This window comes from Callospermophilus lateralis, unplaced genomic scaffold, assembly GCF_048772815.1.
Source record: "Callospermophilus lateralis isolate mCalLat2 unplaced genomic scaffold, mCalLat2.hap1 Scaffold_137, whole genome shotgun sequence".
Lineage (NCBI taxonomy): Eukaryota > Metazoa > Chordata > Mammalia > Rodentia > Sciuridae > Callospermophilus > Callospermophilus lateralis.
The window spans coordinates 2,967,491-2,987,492 of record NW_027512527.1 but is presented as its reverse complement, the minus strand read 5'-3'; the positions used below and the strand labels follow the sequence as shown (position 1 = coordinate 2,987,492).

The following is a 20,002-nucleotide window of genomic DNA, read 5'->3' as shown; positions in this document are numbered from 1 at the left end:
GCCCCTAGGTCAGAGGGGTTTCCTGACTTGCCACAACTGCTCCTATGGACAGGACCAAAGCTGGGGCTCTTGTTCAGAGTTTTCCCCCAGGTGCCCACTCACAGTCTTCATCCATCTGATTTGGCTACAAACCCATTTTACTCCTAGTCCTGATAGGCACCATATGCATATTGACTAAATATCAAGCAACAAAAACAGACAAGACCACACAACACAGAGTGAGCTAGTCTGGAACTTACCATGGTCTCCCTCATCCACACCTTGCAGTCCCCTTTCCTTAAAGACCCACTTCCAGGTGTAAGAATGTGTGGGTCACAAAGGACCTGGAGGAGTCAGTCTGACCCAGTTCACACAGCTTCAGCACAGGATCTAGACACCAACCAGGTGACAGGTAAGGGCCACCCTCCCTCTCTCCCTGCAAGGAAAGCAGTTTGCCAACTTGCTTCCCCTGGAGAGAAAGTTCTGGGCTCAGCTCTGACAGGGTAGCAGTCCTGGGGTATGTGTTCCAGACCCATCCTTCAGGGAATACCCAACATTAATGATAGCCATGGCTCCCCACAGCCACCCTGCCCACCTCCCAAAGGGAGGGAAGAACAGAGAGGAGGTAATTAAAGATTGCTCTCCAGTTCTGCTAATCAACAAATGAGTAAAGCCCAGATCCCAGACAATACAATTAGCCAGAGGCTGTAATTACTACTGCATATTTTGCCAGAGACACCTACTCCCACCAAGCTAACCAGGGGGCCCCTTCTGGTTAATAGCTTGGACAGCTTCTGGGACAGCACTCATCTCTCTGTATCCTCTCTTGTTAAACCCCCATGGCCATTTTTTCCCAAGCCCTACCCATTTTAAACCACTTTCCTCTACCAGGGCCAAGGTCTCATCTCTGCAGAGACTTTCCTGCTTCCATCTCACCTCCTTCAATTGTTCTCCACCACAGACATCCAGAGGGCTCTTTAGAACATGCCAGTGATGTCACGCCCTGTGCCCTAAAGACCTGGACCAGCACTATGTCCTTCAGAGAGACATAAAGGGACTGCAACAGAGGCTGGAAAATCCAAACCCAGACATATGGCCACGCCCACTCATTCTTCCACTGGCTCACAAGCCCCTCTGTGCTGTTCCTTCTTATGAAAAGCGGGACTCTGGAACAGAGGGAGGCATTTTCTTTTTCACATTATTAAACACCAGACCACAAAAATCATCCTTGGGTGAACACTTGACCCAAGTTCTGGATCTGCCCCAGGTAGGAAAGGGCACAGTTCATCCCAGGTCTTATAGGACACTGTATATTAGGGTCAACTTGATACCACTAATGCCATGACGTCTGGGTGGGTGACAGACCTCCTGGGTCTGCTTCTGTCCTTCCCATGAAATGAGAAACATAGGGGTTATTTAACTAGGTTGCAACCCTAGTTGGAGTCCAGGGAAGGACACCTGAAGGGCAGACACCTGAAAGGCATGACTCTGCATGGTGAGCTGGTCTCCCCAGCTCACACAGCACCTAGCACAGCTCCAGAAACAAGACACCAGCGTTAATCCTCAGGATCCTCACTTTTTCCCACCCTATCGCTGACGAAGGCAGTATCAGGGGCTCATCTGGGCACAGGGAGAACAAAAGCAAGGCACTGGCAACTCAATGAGATCCTGTCACTAAATAAAATACAAGGGTTAGGAATATGGCTCAGTGGTTGAGTGCCCCCAATGGGTTCAATACCCAGTACCACCCACCCCCCCAAAAAAAAGACAATTTAAATTAATATGAATTTTGAACATATGAAAGATGTTCAAACTCACTTATAAAAGCAATGAAACAATCAAAACTACAATAAGATATCATTTTTTACCTAAACAAAACTATTGTAAGACTATGGAAAACAGGCTCTCATACAACTCTGATGTCAGTGCAAAATGGTTGAATCTATCAGGTAAACAATTTGGTAATTTCTCTGAAAAGTTCAAGTATATCTACCTTTTGACCAAGCCATCCATATTGTGAGTTTATCTTACTACTATTAAAAAGACAATATATACAGCAGCATTCACTGATAGAACTGAAGAGAAAATGAAAAATTTCAAAATTGATTGTTTCACCACTTAGCCACATCAGTGGTAGCATGCTTGCCTCTAGATAGAGATGAAGATTCTAAAGAGTCACTCTGAGTAACTGATGAAGTAAATAAACAGAAAATCAGTAAGCATATAGAAGACTTCAACAACACTGTCAACCAACTTGACGTGACAAAGGATCCATCTTCCCTACCAGAGCAAAATACACATTTGTTTCAACAGCACATGGAATATTAATAAATGGAAAACACATTCTTTTCCAGAAAACAGAACACAGCCAATGAAAAAATTCAAATTATATGAAGTATATTCTCTGACAATATTGGAATTAAGCTAGAAATTAGCAACAGAATCATATACCTAATAGCACCATATTCAGAAATATAGAACAAAACAACTCACTTTTTAAAAGCTCATAATTCAAAGAAGGAAGCACCAACTTTCTAGAAAGTTATAAAATATTCTAAAGTAAAAGAAAAAAACAGCATATTAAAATTAGTGGGGCAAAGCAAAAACAATTGGTTTAGAGGGAAGTTTATACTAAATAGTTCATAAGAAAATATTCAAAGGCCTCAAATAAATGATCTAAGCTTTCCCTCTAAGAAAGGATTAAAAGAAAGTCAACTAAATCCCAAAATAAGAGCAGAAATCAATGAAACAGAGCTGAAGGTATAGCTCAATGGTAGACATTTGCTTAGCATGAACAAGACCCTGGATTTGATCCCAGGAAATAAGGAAGGAGAAAAAAGAAATCAATGACACAGAAAATGGGTAAACAATAGAAAAAAATCAATAATACAAAATCTGATACTTTGTAAAGACCAATGTAGAAATGTTTATTCATAGAGTAATCTGTCATCTTGATCCTTATCTTTGTCCATTCGATTGTTACAACAACATACAAGCTAGGTGGATTATCAACAACAGAAATTTATCGCTCATGGTTCTGGAAACTGGACTGTCCAAGGGGGCAGCAGATTCAGTGTCTGATAAGGGCCCATCTTCTTCTCAGAGACATATGTTCTAGCCGTGTGGTAGAAAGGGCAAGGAGCACTATCCCCCTCACAAGAGCTCTGCCCTCACAACCTAATCACTTCCCAGAGATCCCACCTCTTAGTGACATCATGCTGCAGGTTAGGATTGCAACTGATGAATTTGGGGACATAAGCATTCAGAGGATAGAGAATGCTCAGTAGAAGTTAGGATTCTAAGGTTGCACACCTACCTCAGGAAAAGCTCTTAGGGACAGGGAAAGGAGAGGCCTCACTTGTATCCCAAGATACCAGACAAGAGCTTGGTATGAACATGTCCCTTTCCTCCCCTCTCTGCCAGTCAAGACATGGGCAGACAAGGCTTGACAGCAATAGCCCTCCCCATGCCCATCACAGGGCTGCTGAGCTCCCCATGCCCTTTGTGAACAGCAGCCCAAGGTCCCTGCTAGAGAGTCAAAGCCCAAAATTCATTTCTTAAGCCAGGCTCAGTGGCACACATCTATAATCCCAACTACTCAAGAGACTGGGGCAGGATCATAAGTTTGAGACCAGCATGGGCAACTCGGTAAAAACCCTGTCTCAAAATTGAATTTTGCAAAGGGCTGTATGGCTTAGTGGTAGAGTGCTTGCCTAGCACATGCAAGGACCTGGGTTTAATACCTGGAAGGAAGGAAGGAAGGAAGGAAGGAACGAACGAAGAAAGGAAGGAAGGAAGGAAGAAAGGAAGGAAGGACTTCCTATGTTGAAGCCTAATACCCAAGGCAATTTGATACAAGGAGGGAGAGTACCTGAGAGGTGACTAGGTCATGCAGATAAAACCCTGATAAATGCAATTAGAGACCTTCCTTATAAGGTCTCCTTCCCCATGTGAGGACACAGCAAGAAAATGGCCATTTATGAACCAGGAAATTGACCCTCAAAAACACCAAACCCACTGAAGCCTTGACCTTGGACTTCCCCACCTCCAGAACTGTGAGAATGCCTGTTGTTTAGGAGCCCCCTCAGTTTATAGGATTCAGTTACACCTCGAATGCTCTAAGATGGTCCCCCGAACCCAAACATGAGGACATAGAAGTAGCCACCTCACCTATTCCCAATCTGCTTTCTGCTTTACAGATGGCAAGCAACAGGGGCCACTGATAAGTCCACCTATGAACTAATGAAGCTTGGACTCAAATTTCCCAACTTCATTGGTCCATATGAAAAACAACATCCTATTCTGATGGAATAAATTGTTCATAAAGGAATACCAAGAACCTGACAGACCCCAGTGGTAAAAAAAAATTCACATCCCAAAATCTTTGGTCTATGTCAAGAATAATTCTGTCTTACCTTGGAGAATAAGTCACAGAGACACACTTCTGGGACTCTGAATCTGACTACCACCAAACAAGGAAGAGTATAGCTTCTGCATAAACAAAGGGCGATCTTAAAATCACATAAGAAGAGAAATGCAAATCAAAACCACCCTAAGATACCATCTCACTCCAGTAAGATTGCAGCCATTATGAAGTCAAACAACAACAAGTGCTGGAGAGGTTGTGGGGAAAAGGGTACTCTTGTACACTGCTGGTGGGACTGCAAATTGGTGGGGCCAATTTGAAAAGCAGTATGGAGATTCCTTGGAAAGCTGGAAATGGAACCACCATTTGACCCAGCTATTCCCTTTCTTGGACTATTCCCTGAAGACCTTAAAAGAGCATGCTATAGGGACACTGTTACAACAATGTTCATAGCAGCACAATTCACAATAGCTAGACTGTGGAATAACCTAGATGCCCTTCAATAGATGAATGGATAAAAAAAAAATGTGGCATTTATACACAATGGAGTATTACTCTGCACTAAAAAATGACAAAATCATGGAATTTGCAGGGAAATGGATGGCACTAGAGCAGATTATGCTTAGTGAAGCTAGCCAATCCCTAAAAAACAAATGCCAAATGTCTTCTTTGATATAAGGAGGGCAACTAAGAACACAGCAGGGAGGAATAGCAGGAAGAAAAGATTAACATTAAACAGAGACATGAGGTGGGAGGGAAAGGGAGAGAAAAGGGAAATTGCATGGAAATGGAAGGAGACCCTCAATGTTATACAAAATTACATATTAGAGGTTGTGAGGGGAAGGGGAAAATAAACAAGGAGGGAAATGAATTACAGTAGATGGGGTAGAGAGAGAAGATGGGAGGGGAGGGGAGGGGAGGGGAGGGGGGATAGTAGAGGATAGGAAAGGTAGCAGAATACAACAGTTACTAATAGGGCATTTTGTAAAAATGTGGATGTGTAAATACTGCAATCTGTATTTGGGGTAAAAATGGGAGTTAATAATCCACTTGAATCTAATGTATGAAATATGATATGTCAAGATCTTTGTAATGTTTTGAACAACCAATTAAAAAAATATTAAAGTGGGGAAAAGGCTTAGGAAGCATGTAATTGATGCTTCAATTAGGAAACTAAACCTTTAAAAGAGACCATGTCTCCCCAGAAAGCAAAGAGGTATATGATGGCAGGGCCATATTCCAAGCCAAGGATCCTGTCCTCTCCAGCTCTGCTGTGAAGCCTGACAGTATCCATCCTTTCCAGTTCTCTCAGCCCAGGCTGGAATGTGGTGAGAACCAGAGGCTAATTTTAGAACTCAAAGGCAATTAGGGGAGAGCTGACAAAACCTGATCTGGGTGAGGATTCTTGTGCTGATGTGTGGTATTTGTTGTTGTAAGCTAGCTCAGGAGACCTTGGTCAGCCAGACCAGGGCCTCTGTCAGCTTTTCTCTTGGAAGATGGAAGACACATGACCTATGCACTTTCCCATATGCAGTCTAGTGAGCTGGTGAAGAGTTCCCATGACCTGTTATACAACAATAGGATGATATATTTTCCAGTTTTTCACAGAATAGTCAAACACAATCAATCTGACTGGATGTCCTTTGTGTCTTATCACTATGCCCTTCATTTATTCTGCTTCAGCTATCCTGGTCTCTTCCCTGATCCTCAATAATGACTGGCATGCTCCTACCTCAGGGCCTTTGCATGTGCTATATTCCCTGTCTCTGGAGTCTCTATACATCTACATGGCTTACTACCTTGCCTCTGCTAACTTTTTCTGCTCAAATATCAGCTTCTCAGGGAGAAGCATAAACCCCCTTCATACCCTGATTTTTAAAAAGTATGCTTGAATTTAAAATGAACTAGATGTGTGCTTAAATTTAAAATTAACTAGAATGAAAAATTAATGCAACTGAAAACTCAGTTCCTCATTTGACTAATCACATTCAAATATTTAACATGGCTCTGGGCTATCATGTCAGAGTGCAGTTCTAGAACTTTTCTATTGTCACTGAAGGTCACATTGGATAGTGCTAATACAGAAACAAGCTGGGCTTCCCTCAAAACTTTACATAAAGCAAAGCAGTAAGTACCTAGAGAGAGGTGCAGAAAAGAGCAGGACAGGAGCAGTTAGTGATCATGACTTGGGAAATGGCCAAAAAGTAGCAAACAAGGTAGGTCCTTAAATTCAGCAAACCACAGGGCTAACCTCATCCTGACAGAACAACACCACAAATGGTTCCCTCATTCCTTCTCAGCCTTCTGCAACCACTTTCTGACTTCAATAACCATGGGTTCATTTCTCCAGAAGGTATGTATTAGTTTTCTAAATTTGGCTTCTTTAGGAACATGTTCTGAAATTCATCCATGATGGTGCAGGTATAAATGGTTTGTTCTGTGTGGTCCTGGGGTCTAACTCTAGTGATTTGTTTCACAGCCCTCCCCATGAAAGGCTTCTCATAATTCAATCTAAATGCCTTCTACTGACATTATTTAGGTTTCCAATGGAGTTGGGCAATCACTGATGCCAGGTTCCCAATGGAGTTGGGCAATCACTGATGCCAGGAGCAGAAAATTAAATAGGAGGGAGGCTGATAGGGTCTAATCATTTCCCCTGATTTGGGAGACCATCTGCCTTCAGAAGAGATGTACCTTCAGGTCAAAAGATCAGAGTGAAATGTCAGGAGGTGAAGAATCTTCTAGAACAACCTCCCATCCGGGCCTACAGCAGTCTCTAAAAGGGCCAGTCCAATCACTGAGGAAGACCTCAGCTCTCAGGACATCTCAGTGCAATCCCTCTCCCCTTTCCAACCTGCTCTGCCCATCACTCCCACCCAATGCCCTCTACACCCCAAAATAGGTGGGGGTGTGAGTTAATATCTGTAAAGCTGATTCATCTTCTCATCCATTATCATCCTCATGCAGAGCAGGGGATCTTTGTTTCCAGCAGTTGTCAGTCTGCATTAGTTTCTAACATAGTAATGCCAAGTTTCTCTGTCCTACTGGCTTCCACTCTCATCTTCCCATACAGCCTCATCTCAAAATATTTGTATTCATGGTATTATTCACTGGAAAACCTTGGATAGATTCCCCCCCCCGATCAGTACCAGTTGTCACCTCCTATGTTGAGCTTAAGTTGCAATTCCAGATCACAATGAACTGTGGCCTCTGACACCAGACAGAGACCAAGAATGAAAAAACAACAGGCCTTTCGTCCACACACCCACATGTTTCTTTTCATAAGCTGTGAGACAGCAGGTGGGTAGTTCAGAGGACTCACTTGCTTATGCCTGCAAAAAGGCATCCTTTACCTTCCTAATGAGAACAAATTTCAAACCATCCTGACATTACATGTGCTTGAGTATCATCCAGGGAAATGCTAGTGCTGGCTGAATAATAAATGAATATTGATTCACAGCCCCAGGTGAAATTAAAACAGTCACTCTCGTCCCCGCATCTTTTCATCACCCCCCTGCCCCACCCCCATCCATGAGAAAAGCTGGCAGATGTAGAGAAAATTATACCAAGCACCAGCCCCCAATTTCCCCTGGTTATTAAATTATATTGACAAATTGCAATGGACTCATATTCAATGACTTCAAAATTTTGAATTAGCATCAGACCATTTGGATGAAGGGGATGGCAAGCACTAATGCTTTGACAAGCAGGTATGCAGACTGGTCACTGGGGGGGGGTGCTAATGGGCATACTGGGGAGCCCCAGCCCCATGTCTCTCCTGGCCAGCTGGCTAACCTGAGAGGTGAGGCCCTGCACAGTGTCAGGAAAGGAGCAGATGCCAGCTCCCCGGGCACCACGAAGCTGAGGTTGATGGTAAGGTCATGGGAAGCCACAAGGAAGGGTGCAGCACTGTCAGCCATGCCCTGACTGGCCAGGGACATGGAGGGCACCTTGAGGCACATGGCTGCTACTCCAAGATGCAGCCTGACTTCTGTCAATTAAGGCATTTGTCAGATTGCTGTTTTCTAATGCAGGACAAGTACTGCAAGAGTCTCTGAGGTGAGTGCTCTGATCCCTGAATGTGGCCAGCAAATCTGAGAAGAGCCACGCTGGTGATCCCACCTTCCTCCCCTTTAAATGACCATAGGTATTTAAAGCAAGTGTTACCTTTGGGGTTCACTGAAACCATGACATCCCCTCAGCAAAGCCCTCATTAACACAGAGGCACTGCCATCCCTGAATAACTCTGTTCTTTGACAAAGTGGAACCTCCTGGCTGTTGGTAGGAACACCACGTGGATGCCCTAGTATCAAACTAGAGAATTCCTTAAATAACAGTAGTAACAAGATAATACCATCTGTTAATTCCCATTACAAATGGGGCTCTTTTCCAAATGCTCAATGCACAATTCAATTTTATTTTTATCTAACCATCGCAAGATCCCTGTTATGTGGAAATGATGGACCTTAAACAGAGTGGTTCAGTAATCTTCTCCAGGGTCAGGTCCCACAGCTATCCAGGGATGTTGAAGGCATTAAAAGCCCTATCTACCCAATCTAAAATCCACTGCTTTTTAAACCTTAAAAAAAAGAATTTTTTTTTTTGCTCTAAAATGGCCATCAGGGCTGAATTTCAGTTTTAGCTAAATAAAAGAAACTCAATCTACAACGTTAGAACATTTGAAAGTGCATGTGCATTCAGCTTTTGCAAGTCGATTAAATGATAGCAGTGTTTGTTGTTTGTTTGGTTGGTTGGTTTTGATTTTTTTTTAAGGGATGAACTCACAAGGACAAAGAAAACAAGAGAAGGACAACAGCCACAAAATTATGTGAGGCCGGAAGGTAGATAGCAAGAGTGGTAGCTGCCTTCATGGAGAAGGGCAGAGAGGGGTGGTCAAGAAGCACCATGTCAAAGCATACCCCCAAATTCCCTGAGGCTCAGGAAGAAATGCCACAAGTCATTCCCTAAATGAGGAAGGCACTAAAAGCCAAAGGATTTATTGACAAAATCTTAAGAAGCCCAGACCTGCTCCACCACTACTCAGGGTATATTCATGCTGGTCTCAGTAGAGGAGAGAGTACACTCATCACAGAGAGAAAAAGAAAGACACCCCCACCCTTACCCAGTCCCCTACCCTCTGCTCACACCCCACACAGGACATATTAGGTTCAGCTGAGGGTGGGGTTACTGCCTAGTGTAGAGGGGGACCAGGGGACCTGCTGCCCAGGGGATTCCTCTAACTTGAGAGAACAACAACAAAAAAACAATAATAAAAATAAAAATAACTGAGAGTATAAAATACATAGATTCTCAAAGAAAACCAATTATATTAACATACAGTTAATAAAACATAAAAAATTGTGCCTTAGTAACTAAGTATTTCTAGATGTGTTAAATTGTAAAATCTAATAGCAGATCTAATAAGTTCATAATTTTGAGTTATAACCAGCACAAACATTTTGAGATATCCACCGAAACTAATTTCAGATGAAGATTCATAATTTATTAGTGACAAATAATAATGCTCTAGTATATTACTGTGTTTTATTGTCTAGTTTTAGGACTGAAGAGATTGCTAAATTTCCAAGAGGTTAAATGAAAGTAAAGACATTTTCTTCTCTATTCAAATTCACATATCTCTAAATTCCATCCAAATCCAAATGCCAGCTTAAAAACCCTGCCCTACAATTAAGATCACATTTAAAAAGCATCACCCATACACACACAATATAATCAAATAATAATATAATCAAAATAATAATCTAAATATATTAAGAGGATGGAATAACACACTATATATATATATATATACACACACACACACATATATTCATCCATTTCCAATAATTCCTAGAATTTGGGAAGTCATCTAATATGGAAAAAAAAGAGATGAAAACAAATAGAAAAATGTCACTAGGTAAAGTGATATCCAGGAGAAGAAAATGTTTTAAAATATTATCATTAAACATCATCAGATATAGGTGATATTCTAAATATCAGGAAAATTTAAAATATTTTTAATATTATCTTGCAAATACTATTTTAAAAAAGAATAAACACAAAATAAAGTTCTTAGAATTTAAAAAAAAGAAATAAACAATTCAATAAAAGCATCAAAAAAACCAGCTGGGTTTTGTTTTAAATAAAGTATTAGTTATTTAAATAGCATTAGACATCGCTAAAGCCACAGTGGAAATGAAACAACAACATATGAAAGACTTTAAAATTCTAAGAATAAACTCATTTCCATCCAAAATTCTACATAAAATATGAGAACAGAACATTTTCAGATATTCAAAGTTGAATAAAAAAAATTGTTTTCTTATATCTGTTCCCAGGAAGCTACCAGAGGGTATGTTCCTCCAAAACAGGGGAGTAAATCATGAAAGACAATAACACAGGATTGAGTGAGACACATCCCAAGAGAAAAGTAAAATGAATTCCCAGGATTGAAATGCATGGGATCCCAAGATGACAACCATGGAGTTGATTGGAACATGCTCAGCTCAGGAACACCCATTTATATCACATACTTATTTATTAGTACCAGGAAACACAAAACAGGATGCAAGAAAGGAATAAAAGACTTAAGAGCTCAGCTATGAATAACATTTATAGTCATAATAAAAACATTGAATGCTGATATAATCTAAATATACCAGGAGGATGGAATAATTAGGCAATAGCGGTCACCCAGAGTAGATAGTCAATAAATCATGCTTATAACTGAAAAATCAAGAAGCAGAAACATCTACATGTTGCTGAGAAATTCAGAGGTTGAAGGAGCTATGGTTAAAGGCTTAGTGGTAGAGAGCTTGCCTAGCACAGGTGAAGCCCTGAGCTCAATCCCCACTATGGCAAAAATTAAAATAATTTAAAAATTAAAACAAGGGATGTGGAGGTTGAAAGATTTTAAGTGGTTGCCCTGAAGAGGGGGTTGTTTTTTTTTTTTTAGTTTTTTTTTAATATGAGCCTTGAAGAACAATCATCTATTTAAATCACATACATGTCAAACAAGGATAAAAATTAAAAGCAAACAAAATACTTCAGGGCAGTAATTTCTGGTATATCTGTCAGGTTCAAGCAGAGAAAAAAAGAATCATGGGAGATATATATATTTATGGCAAGGAAGTGGTTAATGTGATCGTGCGGCTCACCAAGCACAGCTGGATGCTCAAGCCCTAACAAAGGGCAAGGCTAACTTTACCAGGGCTGCTTGCTTCACCCAGCAGAAAGGAGAACTGTCAAACACCCGGCTCCTCAAGGCTGTTTCCTCTTCTAACCTTCCCTGGAGACAACCCACCTCTTTCAAACAGTCAACTTTCAGGAAAATAAAGAGGATGGAGACCCCTCCTCACACAGCTCACCTTCACAAGCACCCACAGCCACCCTGGTTTCCTGTTCAACCTGTACTTGGAAAAGGTCTTGGGGGAAAAGAGGCTGTATTTAGCCATGCTGGTCTCAGAATTTTTTTACCCCCCCCCAAGGAACCAGAATGATCAAAAAGCTCATTTTAAGAGGATTATTCAAGGCTTAAGAAATTCTACTTGAGTGCCTCAAAACAATATCTCCGAAACATATCCAGTGTTTCCCTATCGACCCAGTAACAAATATTTACATGTTGATCACCAGGCAGAACATTCCAAAGTAACAGAAGAAAGGAGGATGGAGTGCAAGTCACTTATAGGAAGAGCCCTTGTCATGGGGAAGAACCTATTCTCCACCACTCTGCTGTACTAGGATGTATTGTGTGCACCATATACACAGGCATATTTTAGTCTGAGTTTGGGAAATAAAAAAAGCATTCACTATGATTTCTTCACTATCCAAACAATAAACAAAAAGTCTAGAACTATTATGAGGATGGTGTTCTTCATTATATTTAGAGAAGTGAATAAAAAAAAACCATTTACATTAAACTGTTAAATAAATACCCTTTGAAATAATTTCTTTTTCTTCTCTGAAAGAAAGCACTCTCAAAACCTCACACAGAGGGGGAAAAAAGTGCTACGTTAGTTTGTTCTCACATTCCAGATGGGAAAAAAAGTACCAAGAGATTAAAGAAGTTTCCCAAGGTCAAGTACAGAGGTATTTGAATAGCAAAGTACTCAACCTTCATACAGCAACACCCATCTTGGATAAACACTCCTGTCCTTAAATACACAGATGCCCCTAGTATAGGCTGGGGGTGAAGAGAGGGAGCAGAGTGAATATTGTAATGATATTTTCACACCCATGCTTTGTGCAAACTTAGAGGCAGGAGGACAAGACTCCCTCCTCCATTTTGTTCCTCTATTCCTGAAGCCCCCTAAGATGGATCTTCATGGTACCAGCCAAGGCAGAACCACCATAGCTACTGTAAACAGGAGGGTTCAGGGGGCTCATTCCCATAGAGTAGAATGTAGGAAAGTCCTGGGCTTGTAATGTATTCAGAATCTTCTGTGAGACTAAGTGTCTAGGCCATATTTCCTCCATTGGAAAACAGTGGTAAAAGCTTTTCATGAAGGCTCAAATTCTGTGGTAGTACAGGAGGGCAATTTGTAGACCAGAAAGAACCCTCAACTATTTATCAAGAGATCTAATCCCACCTGCCATGTATCTCTGACACTGGTATTATGTAGTCTAGACCGAGATGTTTTCTTTCTTTATCTGAGGATTTGTTTCCTTGTTATAAAATGGCGGTGGGTCTAACGCCTCTGCCTACTTCAGAAACATCATGAAGGTCTAATGGGAGATCAAACAAAATGTTTAAAAAAGACACTTTTTTGAGGTGGAAAATACAAAGAGGTATAACAGACAACATATCCTGATTAGAATTCAAGCTTTCTAGACGGAGGAAAAGAACCAATCAATCAGACTCCTGTACAGTCATGTGCTAGGTAGCACTTAACTGATGAACATATTGTACGCAATAGACCAAAAGGATTAACTGCCCAGGCTTCTAGAGGTTTACTAGGGTTAATGGCCTCAGGAGCCTGAACCACCCACAGGCACTTCATGGGTGTTTCTGGCAACTGGGTGGATCAGTCATGTTTTCACAAAAGCTCCTCTTAATATCTGCCTCTGGTGACAGCTATTATATTTAGCCTACTATTTACATTTGCCCCTCTAATTGTACACTTTGTCTTCTTATATTATCTATTTATAATATAACTTAACAGTGCTGTCAACATCCCAGGTACTAAATGTTCAGCTCACACTCAGGAAAATAAAACCTTCCTTCACAGAAAATATAGGACTCTCCACAGGATTCCTATCTGGCTTAGCAACATAAGGTTCTTTGGGGCCAGGCACAGCCCCCGGATGTACTTGAACTGAATGTATTTAAAGTGTATGCTTTGATCAACATTAACATATTTTATACCTGTAAAATTATGGCCCAAACCAAATATTTCCATCACTCCTAAAGTATCCTTATGATTCCTTAATAATTCCTCCCTCACTCTACCTATATCCTCAGACAACTGCTATCTGCTTTCTGTCATACAGATAAACTTGTATCTAAATTTTTTTGCTGGTGCATATTTATCCATACTAGTGAGATTATTATACTATATTCATAATGCAGCTAACTTGTTCACTCTCCTTCCTCAGTGACTTTTCTTTGCTTTCCCCACCCAATTTTTCTACTAATTTGCTTTCTATTATTGTTTTATTCCTTTTTCTTATTCTCTCTCTCTCTCTTTCTCTCTCTCTCTCTCTCTCTCTCTCTCTCTCTCTCTCTCTCTCTCTCTCTCATAAGAGGAAACATTCCATCCTTGACTTTCCGAGTCTGGCTTATTTCACTTAGCATGATGTTTTCTAGTTCCATTTACCAGCAGATGACATAATTTCATTCTATTTTATGGCTGAGTAAAATTCCATTGTGTTTACATACCATATTTTGTTTATCCATTCATCTGTTGAAAGGCACCTATGTTGGTTCCACAACTTGGCTCTTGGGAATTGTGCTGATATAAGCATGGGTATGAAGGTATTATTACAGTATTCATTGGGATAAATACCAAGGACTGAGATGGCTGGGAAATACATGGTGGTTCATTCCTAGTCTTCAGAGGAATCTCCATAGTGTTTTCCAGAATGGTTGTACTAATTGGTCCCACCAACAATATATAAATGTACCATTTTTTCTTATACCTTCACCAGCATTTATTATTATTTGTATTCTCAGTGATTGTTATTCTAAATGGAGATGAAATTTCAGTATAGTTTTGATTTGCATTTCCCTGCTAAGGATGTTGAACATTTTTTCATGTTTGTTGGTCATTTGTATTTCTTCTGCTCATTTGCCCAACTATTGATTGGATATTCTGGGATATTTTTTTGGTATTAAGTTTTTTGAGTTCTTAATATATTAAGAGTTCTTAATATATTAATCCCCTGTAGGAAGAGTAGTAAAGATTCTCTCTCATTCTATTGTCTTTTTCTTCACTTCCTTATTGTTTCCTTTATTGTGCAGAAGCTTTTAAATTTGATGCCATCCCAGTCACTGAATTTTGGTTTTATTTCTTGAGCTTTAGGGGTTTTGTTAAGGAAGTTGGTGTCTGTGCCAATGTTTTGGAATCTTGACCCTATATTTTCATCTAGCAGTTAGTGTTTTTGGTCAAATTCCTAGGTCTTTGATCCATAGAGTTGACTTTTAGGCAGAGTGAGAGAAAGAGATCTAGTTTCACTCTTCTACATATGAATATCCAGTTTGCCCAGCATATTTGCTAAAAAGGCTATCTTCTCCTACGTATCTTTTTGGCACCCTTGTCAAGGATAAGATGACTGTGCTTATATGGCTTTGTCTCTGTGTCTTCCTTTTTATGCCACTGTCTTTGGGTCTGTGTTTATTCCAGTACCACACTATTTCTGTGACCACAGCTTTGTAGCTTAATTTGAGATTAGGTATTGTGGTGTCCTCAGCATAGTTCTTATTACTCAGGCTTGCTTTGGCTATTCTGGGTTTTTTATTCTTCCATATGAATTTTAGGACTTATTTATGCTAGTTTTGTGAAGAATGACAATGTCATTGGTATTCTGATATTGCATTGATTCTGTAGCTTACTTTTGGTAATACAGCCATTTTGATAATATTAATTCTGCCTATCCAAGAACATGGAAAGTCTTCCCATCTTCTAGTGTCTTCTACAATTTCTTTCTTCATTGTTCTATAATTTTCATTGTAGAGGTTTTTACCTCTTCAGATTCATTCCCAAATATTTTTGAGATTATTGATAATTGTTTTAAATAAATGGAGTCACATAGTACTTACTTTTTTGCTTGCCTGGATACCCTCATTAATTATTTTGAGATTCACCTGTGCTGATTCATTCAATAGTAGTGCCTTTTTATTGCCAAGTAGCCCATGGTACAGATATACTGCAACTGGCTTGTCCATTCACCTGTTGATAAACCTCTAGGTTGTTTCCAACTTTTGACATAAATAAAACTACAACACACATCTGTGTAGTCTTTGTGCAGATATATTTTCATTTCACTTGCATAAATACCTAAAGATGGGATGACTAGGCCAGGCAGAAAATGGTTAGCTTTTAAAGAAAAATCTGAATTGTTTTCCAAACTGGATGTACCATTTTAATCTCTTATCAGTTTCTGAGAAGTCTAGATGCCCCACACATATTTGGTCTCTGGGAATTTTTGTTTTGTTTTGTTTTAGATATTCTGAATACATTTTTAATTTGTAATTCCATGATGACTAATAATGTTGAACATGTTTATATGGCTTATTAGACATTCATCTGTCTATTCTTATGAACTATTTGTTTACCTATTTTTCCAATTTTCTTATTGGTTAGTTATCTTCTTACAAAGTGGTTCTCCATAGACATATATGTTGTTTGTGCTACCTTGTTATCTTCTTCCTGGTATTTTGGAAGAACAAAGATTTCTGATTTTTAAGAAGCACAATTTTCATTGTTTTGTTTATGTTCATGCTTTGGGGGACATATCTAAGAAACTTTTGCCTACCTCAGTATTGTACCAATTTTCTCTCTTTTTTAATAGATATTTTACAGCTTTAGGTTTTACATTAAGGCTTATACTTTTGTATAAGAGTTAATGTCCTTTTTTGTCCATATGGCTATCCAGTTGGTCCAGGACTATGTGTCAAAGAGACTTTCCTTTCCCCCATTGAGTTACCTTGGCACCTTGCAACAACAATTGACCAGATATGTGTGGGTTTATTTCTGGGCTTTGTGTTCTCCATGAATTAATTCAAAACAATAATGATCTGCCTTTATCAGTGCTCAGTTCTCTTCTCTCAGAAGTTTCTTGATTCTTGACACTAAGACAAATAAGACGCCAATCTTGCTGAGGTGATGGAATTATTCTGTCTGAAGAAACAGGAATGGGATGTTGCTGACATTCTAATACCACAAATTGCTGCCTTTCTTTATGCAGTGATGGAAAGATAGAGGCAGGAGCATGCTAAGGGCCTTATTAAGTAGTAGTTAATACTATTTTTCTTAAGTACTAGTCAATACCACTCCTAAATTCAATTTAGAGTTATGTGCGATAGTATATCATACTGAAAAATAAGTCTCTATTGCTGATGGAAGATCCAGGAATTATAGGTTACTGCACCAGAAAGCATCTATAACATCACCAACCTGGGCTGAAAAGAGCATCAGGGAAGGCATTTCCTGGATGGCTCAATACAGCCTAATCTTGCAGCACTAAAGACATCAAAAAAGGTCAGCCAGTTTTCTTAGAAGCCTCTTCTCTAAAGCAACAATAATATTAGCCAACACTCATTCAATAGTTATATGCTGAGCAAATCCCTGTATCTTTTTAATTTTATTAACAATTGTACCATGAAGGTACCATTATTTGCATTTTACAACAGACAAACTGAGGTAGAGAAAAATCAAACAACCTGCCCAGGTTCCTTAAGGCAAAAAGTGGCTAAGTTGGTATCTGCCTTCCTGCCTTCAGCTCCCACTGGATTAAGAAATCCCAGTGCTATATAGCCTCAGAGCACTCACTTCTTATACAGCCTTTAGAAACTCAATCCAGGGATGAGACACTCGCTTCAGAAAACCCAGGGATGACAAGCTGACTGAGTAGGAAGCAATGCCAGGAAAACACTCACTTTGCCCAAACCTTTACTGCCCTCTACCTCGTTTCCTTTTTTTCTGTTAAATGTTTCCTCTCTCAAAAGGGATGCCATGAAGATCTACTGGCAGGGGCAGGCTGAGGGGAGGCAGAGCTGGAACTAGAAAAGAATGTGAAGACGGGAGTGTCTGCAGATAAACCACTATAAGAGTGGTCAAGGAGCTTGAAAGTCAACACCTAGGTAGGAAGTAGCAAGTAAAAAGTAACTGAAGATAGCAGGAAGAGAATGGATGAGTATAAGAGGGAGATTTCCAAGGACATGGGCAAGGAGAGACCTCAGAAGGCTGACTGTGTGGAGGGGAGAAGCCCTGTGTTCAAGAGATGGACCAGTGGGAGAAAGCAAGCAAGAACCTTGCACTAAAGATAGGGGCATGGAAAAGAGGCAGGACAAGCCATTTCCATCCCCCTGCAAGCTGAAGAGTCACTAATAGCCAAGGTAATAATGGCTGAAGAACATGAAAAGAACTCCTACAAACCTGAGTTACAAGCCCAAACACCTGCAAACACAAGAGCCTATAGATCTAAGATTGACTGCCACTTCTACAGACAAGAAGATCCTTGAGGAAAGTTTTTTGACTACGGACTTACAGACCTAAAACACTTTTTACAAGAGTTCCATTTCCTCCTTTGTTCATGAGAGTACAGTCCCATCTCAGAGTCTTCTGGGAGCACATGCATCCCCACTGGAGAGCTCCCCAGTCTTCAAGAGTGGGACACTTCAGCAAGACCTGTTGGACAAGTCACCCCTGATAGAAAACTACTGCCCTGCTAGACACCACCCTCACAGTCTACAGGGCCTGGACACAAACAATATGAAGCTAGTGACAGTTGCCTGTAAGAAAATGAGCAATCAAGGGGCTCCCTGTTATTGCTGGAGTGAAGCTGCTTTGCTCTGGTGGGTGGGATGCATTATTATGCCAAAACAGTGGGGAGACAGACAAAGGGCATCTTGCAGGGCTCCCTTGGTATTCAAGGGAGAAGAAACAAAATTTTGCTAAGGAATTGTTCCTGATTTACAACACAGTTATTAAGCCTCTTGCTTCCTCTTCTTTTCCTTATTTTCCCCTTCTCTCTGTACTTCTTATACTCTGAGGCTCTTGTGTAAACAGAGAACAAAGATATGGGAGAAACAAGAGGTTTACCAGGAACCAGTGGCTCCTGCAGCCATTCTGCCTGGAATGGCCACCACCTCCCCCTCCTCCTGCTCCTGCTCCTTCCTTCCACCCTGCTATCACTGGTCTTGCCAACACCCACTTGTCCTTCAGAAGAATGGAGATTCTGCCCTCCAGGAAGTTCCCAGCACAGATCCCTGCATCCCAGCTGATACAAAGTCTTCTCTCTGTTCTCATGTGACACTCTATCAAGAGACTTTTCACCTCAAACAGACTATATCAGCTTTTGGGGCTCTCCCCAACTGTGAGCTCCTTGGGAGCAAAAGGCAAGTCTTCTGAGAAGTACTCCACAGAGCAATGTAAAATCTTTAGCCATTACTGCTATTTAACTCTATATCTCCAGTGCCTAGAGATAAAGTGACATTCAAGTAGCAATTATTATTAGTAGCAACATGTGGCCATGTAGGACTACTGTAATTATCATGGGAATCAGCATAATTGACAACATGACCACTTCAGGAGGTTGGGCCCAGACACTGGCCAAGAGCTCAAGGCAAAGAAGTCATGGTCCTCCAAAGGCAGAAGAAGATAACAGGGTGGTCACAGATCAGAACAGTGAGCTCACAAGCAACAACTTGGATTCTAGAGCCTTGGAATCAAATACTACCATCTCCTTCCTGTGCAAAACATGTGACAGTTTATAAGGCAATACCACATTCATTATGTCATTTGCTTTCTACAATCTCTGCTGTGATGTTGGTGGTACTATACCTATTTAACAAGTGAGGAAATGATTCTTACAGAGGAGAAATGGTTTCCTAAAAGTCACCCAGCTAAGGAGTGGTTGGTTAGGTTTCACAGTCAGGTATTCTGATAGTGCATTCTATGTTCTGTGAGTGTGGCCCAGAGTTAGCTATGGCCACCTGAAGACTGCAGGAGAGCACTTATCAACCCATCCAGGAAACCACAGCAAAATCCCCAAGGGTCAGGGTTTCACCAAAGTCAAGCATCAGAGTAGCTGCCATTGGGCAGTGTGCGGTCCTGAATAAGAGGAAGACCAGGAGACAAGAAAAAGGGACTGAAAGGCCCAGCCTGAAATTACCACAGATCTCAAAAGTTGGGGTAACTTTGATTAGCAATTCAGAAACCTCAAAAAGCAGAACCTGAAGAGCCAATTACAGAAGAAATGTCTCCCAGTGGCAGTTATTTCTAATTGCTCATCTGATCCTTATTATAAATCTCTAACCTAAGTATTAAGTTAAACACAAGGAAACGAAGGTTCATGGAGGGCATGTGATATGCCTGTGATCATACAGTAAATAGGGGAAAAGCAGAGAGGAAAGTCACAACTAGACAGAGTCTCAGCAGCCATGCTGGCTGTGCCTTCCACAGGGTCCAAGTTTCCTATGTCCCCCTGTTCTCTACT

The 20,002-nt window shown here is 40.6% G+C and overlaps 1 pseudogene; it reads right to left on the bottom strand.

Moving 5' to 3' along the window:
* Positions 1-20,002, bottom strand: part of LOC143640213 (transmembrane protein 163-like) — a 192,469-nt pseudogene that overhangs the window by 5,461 nt on the left and 167,006 nt on the right.